At 39.6% G+C, this 6,151-nt stretch overlaps 1 long non-coding RNA gene across 1 annotated transcript; it reads right to left on the reverse strand.

Moving 5' to 3' along the window:
• Nucleotides 1–1,970: 1,970 nt before the first annotated feature.
• Nucleotides 1,971–4,399, reverse strand: LOC148118318 (uncharacterized). The gene is made up of 2 exons (XR_015736139.1): nucleotides 4,244–4,399; nucleotides 1,971–3,997 (listed from the first exon to the last, which is right to left on the reverse strand). It is a non-coding gene; the product is annotated as an uncharacterized LOC148118318 (long non-coding RNA).
• Between the last annotated feature and the right edge of the window lie 1,752 nt (nucleotides 4,400–6,151).

Genomic DNA, 6,151 nt, shown 5'->3' on the forward strand with positions numbered 1-6,151 from the left:
CTTGGGACTTGCTGGCTTGTTGGGGTACTAGGCGGGACAGAAACCCCAATAAGCTGGCCCCTCATGTTACAAATGGCGCCCAGACGTGGATAACTGCATCCACAGAAAGCCTGAGAAAGTTTGGGAAAAAATAGAGTAAAGCATGGTTTCTTGGTAGCAGCAATTTCTCGGGTCTGCTCTGCTGGCTAGAGGCAAGCAAGTGCTCTCATCTAAGAGAGACTTCCTGACTCAGCTTTAGCTGCAAAACTTTGCAGCTCCTTTAAAAAGGCCTGCCACGAAATACTTAAATAGTATTGATGAAAAGCTGAACGCATGCTTTTCGGTTATCAGTCGTAGCAGGAAAAAAGCTACGCTGTTTTAAAGTGCTGGCTGTCCTGCCAGGGCAAACTCTGACTCTTTTAGGCAGGCAGTCCAACTGAGTGTGGTCTATGAGCAGAATGTTGCAGTTTGCTTGCTGGCAAGGACCTTGAAACGCCATAGAGTTGTGGCAGTGAACACAGCTCTGGCTGGTACCTCAGCCATGATGCTGGAAAGCTAAATAATGGGCTGGGTCTAACCATCAAAGCCATGGTTTTAGACTCATGTGGTCAGAAAAAAGAGAGAGAGATACTGTAAAGAGAGGTTCAAAGACGAAGAAAACCTCTAAATGGTTTACTAAGTGTTAAAAATATGTGCAGGCTAAAAGTTAAAGTTCTTAGGGTAAAAGAAGAAAGAAAGTAGTTGGGTGTGGTGGTACACACCTTTAATCCCAGCACAAGGGAGGCAGAGGTAGATTGACCTCTGTGACCTCTAGGTGTGGTAGTACACGCCTTTAATCCCAATGCCTGGGAGGCAGAGACAGATCTCTGTGAGTTCAAGGTATGGCAGCACTTGCCTTTAATCCCAGCACTTGAGAGGCAGAGACAAGTGGATCTCTGTGAGTTCAAGGACAGCCTGGTCTACAGAGTTATTCCAGGACAAAGATATACAGAGAACCAGTCTCAAAAAGTAAAAGTAAAAATAAAAGAAATAGAGGTTAAAATAAAGCTACATAAAGATGGAAAATACACAGAGAATCTTGATACTGTATGCTATTATGCTCTCTTTGAATTGTTTGAATGCTGAGGAAGGAGCATCAGCTGCTAAAGGACTGTTGTTTATAAATACTGCTGAACTAACCCAAGATAGGTATTTTGAAAATACCTTGGCTTCAAAAATGAAGTCAAAAGGTTTGTTACTTTGGAGAAGAGATTTTGCTATTGTTTCCACAGAAAATGAGAGGTTGTGGATTCATTCTGAGTTAAGAAAAATCCAGTATGATCAAGGAAGGCCACCTGAGAAATCTCCGACAGGAACAGATGGCCCAGATGTCTGAGTTCTACATCCAGAACAGATTCAAGACTGCTGCCTGAGATGATCAAGACTCACAGGATACTCCAGTCAGGACTTGATGATAATTCTAAATTTTCTTTAGGTCCCCATAAGATTATCAGCGCCCATAACCAGCAGGAAGTAGCCTGAAATACTACACCCACATTCCCAACAAATGGACTATGAGTATTTTCCTTTGTTTTAAAAAAAAAAAAGAGGGAAATGATGCGGGAGAATTGTCTGTATTCTGTCAATCATATTTTAATAAAACGCTGATTGGCCTGGCAGGCAGTATAGGCGGGAAAACCAGACAGGAAGTGGAGGTGATGCAATGAGAACAGGAGAATTCTGGGAAGCAGGGAGGTTCCTCTGCAGTTCTGCCCAGGCCACCGGAGAGGAAAGATGTAAGCTGCCCCACTGGAAAAGGTAATGAGCCATGTGCTAACGTAGATAAGAATAATGGGGTAACATAAGTTATAAGAGCTAATAAGTAGCCTGACCTAATGGGCCAATCAGTTTATAACCTGATGTAGACTCCGTGTGATTTTCCTTGGGACTTGCTGGCTTGTTGGGGTACTAGGCGGGACAGAAACCCCAATAAGCTGGCCCCTCATGTTACAAAGTATAGATACTATATTTTATATCTTTGTGTTAATATATGCTTTATTATTATTGAAAATATCTTATATGTTAACTATTTACATACTAATATGTACATTTGCATGTGTGCTCTGGACACTAAAAGATAAAAGTTAGAAAGTAAATTATAATAACGGTAACCATAGTAACAACAATTCAGTATTTCTTTTTATATTTAACATAATTTATTTGCTGAGTATTTTTTATAGACCAGTTGTTTCAAGTTCTTTAGTTTAATTGTCTTTTAAATTTTCTGATTAGTTCATATTTGGTTGTATAGACTTATTCTGTATGACTGTTGAGTAATAGTTTCCTCTGAGATACAACTATTCCATCAAGTAGGGAACCTGCTAAAGTAGGAAGGTAAATGACTCAAAATAGCTTTAGGAAGTTCCTAAAATTGATGAGATTCACTAGGCTCCTCCCACTCATTATGAGCAATAAAACTTATAAATAAAGAAGACTCATGCTGAAAGAAGAAAAAAAAAGTTGAACTGTTTGGAAGAGGTTTAGAACTGAGGTACATCATTGGAAGGGACAATCTGCAACTAACTAAGCCTCATGAAGGCTATTCAACATGAACAGGTTTCAAGATTCTGAAAACTGTTATCCTTGCTGGAGTGGGCTTTGTTAATTCAACTATCTTTGAATCATTTCTGTTCCCATAAGCAACACTGCACTGGCATTGCTATATGTAATCCCAATAAAACTCATTGTTTCACTAAATTGAACTTGAATGCTGCAGCCAGCACAGCCTGGATAGCCAAGACTGGCGGGGGGAGGGCGGGATTGAGAGAAGGAGGCTTCTTTTCAGGTGGAAGAACAGCAACCTTTATTCTGCCCAGCAACCTTTTATATCTCTACTCCTTCTGTGGAGACCCACCGGCCAGAAAGAACACAAACATCCTTGTAAATTACAGACCACAAGGAAGTTCTGCTGTCAAGTCGGGGGGAGTGAGGGCAGAAGGATCACAACAACTCCCCCCAATTTAATTTATAATACCTTGCCTATCATGGGGAATAGTCCTCTAATATTCCCTGTCTTAGGTAACATCCTGCCCCCAAAGTATTGCCCATCCATGGCTACCCAGACACATAGCCCTAAACCAAGTATCCCCAGGACTGACAGTGCCAAGGAGCCAGACCAGCGCTGCAACCATCTAGCATGCACTAACTGGGTGGTAAAATTAACAAAAGCAGTTATTCCAAACCCCTCTCATATGACGGTTGAGTTCCATAACAGTAGTAGAAGCATGCAATACAGTGCCATGAGTAACACATATAACATGATTAACTGTTGAAAAGTCCAAAGATAGTCCACTTGCTCCTGAACCAGAGCTACTTGTTGGTTTAAGGTCAATATGTCCAATTGAATATGAATGTTCAAAGCATTGCTGACTCTTCAGCAAGCTGGTTGTCAGTCTGAGCCGTCTGCACAATCTGTGAGAGAGCAAGTCCGGCAGCAGTGGCTGAGGTGGCAAAGCTCTGCTCCAGCTGCCTTTTGGCCCCAGTTGCAAGGATCCAAACTGCTGCTTGGAGTGGAGCAGAACTCAGGCTCACTGCTCCTGCTCTGGAACCACTGAAGGGGCCCCACTTTAACAATCTTTTAAGGAGTTTGGGCATCAGCAACCTGTCTGACTACTTCCTGTTGAGCGGGGGTGCTGCATTCTTGGGAGTATTTTACATCAACATTTCAGGGAATCTCGGTGATTCAAACCACATAAATTTGCAATGAATCCACAGGTTCTCATCCTCTGTGGAGACAAAAGCAGAACCTCCTTTCCAAAGCATCAAATCCTTAGGCCAATATTTTTAAGGTTAAAATACCTTTCTTAGCAGTTCCCAGATCAAATGTCTTTCTCCAGTCCAGAACACAAAGGACAACACAATCAACACAATACCATATCTCTACACATTCTATCTTTTGAGGCCCTCAATTCACCGTCCTGCCTCCTCTTTATTGTTTCCCTTCTGGCCAATCTTCTTGAAGGTGCCCCTCAGAGCATCTCTGGGGAAGAAAAGACACATACTCATTTTAATCTGACTTGACTTGCTCCTAGTCTGGAACATTTAAACCCCCTCCTGTACAAAATCTTTGGCTGTCTTCCTTGTTACTTTCATGCCTTGGTGCTTTAAGAGTTTTAGTTACTTTTTGAGGCCTTTCAATTCACCCTCCTGTCTCTTTATACTTGCTTATCTTTTGGAGGCTGTCCCTCAGAGTTCTCTCTGGGGATGAAAAATAGAAACACTTTACCTTCTCCAATACGCTCCTCCTCGATTTAGCTAGTGGCTGGAGCGACCCCGTTCACATATCCCCACTTTTCAGATCTCGGTGGAATGTCCACTTGCTGCAGTCAGACTGCAAGACTGGCGGGGGTGCCGGGATTGAGAGAAGGAGGCTTCTTTTCAGGTGGAAGACCAGCAACCTTTATTTTGCCCAGCAACCTTTTATACCTCTACTCCTTCTGTGGAAACCCACCGGCCAGAAAGAACACAAACATCCTTGTCAATTACAGACCACAAGGAAGTTCCGCTGTCAGTCAGGGGGAGTGAGGGCAGAAGGATCACAACACTTGAATGGTATTGGAACTTTGGTCTGTCATGCACTCACTATGTTGAGTGAGTAAACGTGTGTCTGAAATCTCCCCAGGAAAAGTTTTGTCACACAACAATAAATAGGGGTGTGTGTGTGTCTCTGTGTGTGTGTGTGTGTTAAAACAAATCCACACAATTAATATTTCTCATTTTTTTTTGTAATTACTGTATGTGGAGCCTTGGAATAGCTAAGTCTATTTCTGTCACAAAGACTAAAATTTCTATCATATTAAAAATAAAGTCATGAAGCTTATCAGGGCAAAAGAACTTGAGTGATACAAAAGTTGCAAAGTTTGGAAACAATAAAGATTAATTTTAAGTCTTTTAAATTAAAATTCTAAAGTTTCATGAGTCAATATTCTATCTATTTACAATAATGATATTTGTTAGTTAGATTACTTTATATCTTTTAAATAATTTTCAAAACCATTTTGAGCATTCTGTGCATATATATATATATATATATATATTTATATAAACTAAAGGTACTATATGGAAAGAGTGGCTAAGATGCCTGCTGCTACTGCTCTGGAGAAATTGAATCAAAAGTGGAAAATATGTTGAATCAAATTTGATGAAAGAAACACTTCTGTTTGATTGAATCACTACGAAATAATTTGAAGTCATGAAACATAGTGTTTATTTTCACCAATTATAGCCCAGATCATTCTAACATAATTAAGAAAAAATATGGAGTAATAGGTACATAAATAAAAGTTCAATTGATTCTGATAAAACTGCAAACTGGTGAGGTTGACAAGCTACATAAGAATTCAAATATCTTCCATAACTTGTGGTCATGAAGTATAAATAATGAATTCAATGATTCTACTTTAATCTGAGGTATGTAAAATTCTTAAGATTTACAGAATTTAAAGTTATCCAGAATACAGTAGATTTTGCTTTAAAAGTAGTTTGTAATGAGAGAGCACAAAGACTGAAAAAAAAAACAACTTAAGTTCATGGAATGAGAAAAATGTTAAAAAATTGCTAAGAAGAAGACTAATGACTTTAAAAACAAGGGGATGATAAAGTGATTGTGTGATACAAGTGAGAGCTATGGCAGGGTTGAGGAGAGACAGATAATCTATTAATAAATTAGAACCATGGGCAATGACCACCTTAAGCGGCGCATAATAGAATTTGAGCAGGAAAACCTTCTAGTTGTAGACTCAAAAGAGGTAGCAATGATTAATATAGGAAGAAAATACTAACATTCAAGAAATTTCGTTTTAAATAACACAAAGGAAGAAAACAATATGGCTCTTTATTTCAAGGTAGAAATTATATTTGTGTTCTGTGTGACTACAATATTGAACTGATTTGATGCACTGTGAAAGGAATAGAAATTTATCAATATAAAGAATTCCACAGCATAAGTGAACAGACTAAGTATGTACATCATATCATGTGAGAAATAACTATCTTGAGATGCAATGTGGATGGTTTATTCTTTTTGCCGTGCCAGCATGGCAACTGTCCTTCTGAGCGAGGGAAGTCAGGATTAACACGCAACACAACTTCAGGTTCTGCACACAAGCCTTTATTCCACTTTCTCACGCAGTAT

The sequence above is a fragment of the Myodes glareolus genome, chromosome 23 (assembly GCF_982192425.1).
Source record: "Myodes glareolus chromosome 23, mMyoGla1.1, whole genome shotgun sequence".
NCBI lineage: Eukaryota > Metazoa > Chordata > Mammalia > Rodentia > Cricetidae > Myodes > Myodes glareolus.